This window comes from Penaeus monodon, chromosome 25 (assembly GCF_015228065.2).
Source record: "Penaeus monodon isolate SGIC_2016 chromosome 25, NSTDA_Pmon_1, whole genome shotgun sequence".
NCBI classification, from domain to species: Eukaryota; Metazoa; Arthropoda; class Malacostraca; order Decapoda; family Penaeidae; genus Penaeus; species Penaeus monodon.
The window spans coordinates 6,674,387-6,674,798 of NC_051410.1; the positions used below are offsets into that span (position 1 = coordinate 6,674,387).

General features: G+C 38.1%; 1 protein-coding gene across 1 annotated transcript in view; it reads left to right on the top strand.

Annotated features, from left to right (window-relative positions):
* Positions 1-412, top strand: part of LOC119589311 — a gene marked incomplete in the record, with an annotated part of 61,041 nt that overhangs the window by 59,718 nt on the left and 911 nt on the right.

Consider the following 412-nt stretch of genomic DNA (forward strand, 5'->3'; position numbering starts at 1 on the left):
TCCCTGGCCCCTTTTTACTAATAATCATGAGTAAAGATTTTAATCTATCAGTTTATATAAAGTAACTCCTGACATGTTTACTTTTCTTTGGCGAAAATAACGGTAGGTCTTAAATTAACTCACTGACCTGGTTTATGAACAACGGTCTTTCCCTGTAACTGCCTCCTCTTTGTGCCATTTAGTCTTACAGATCCTTTTTTTTTCAATTGTTCGTTCATAATCGCTCTGTCAAGGCTTCTTCAGTGTCCTACAAAGCTATTTGAACTTGTGTTTATCAGAGATACTGAGTAGAATTTTGTGAGTGTTGCACTTTTCTTCACTTGCTTGCTTTTGTTATTTCCCGGCCAATATCCTCGCGAAGAAAGGATGCAGAAGGATAGAGAAGACACCGAAGAACGATAACCGTAGCAGT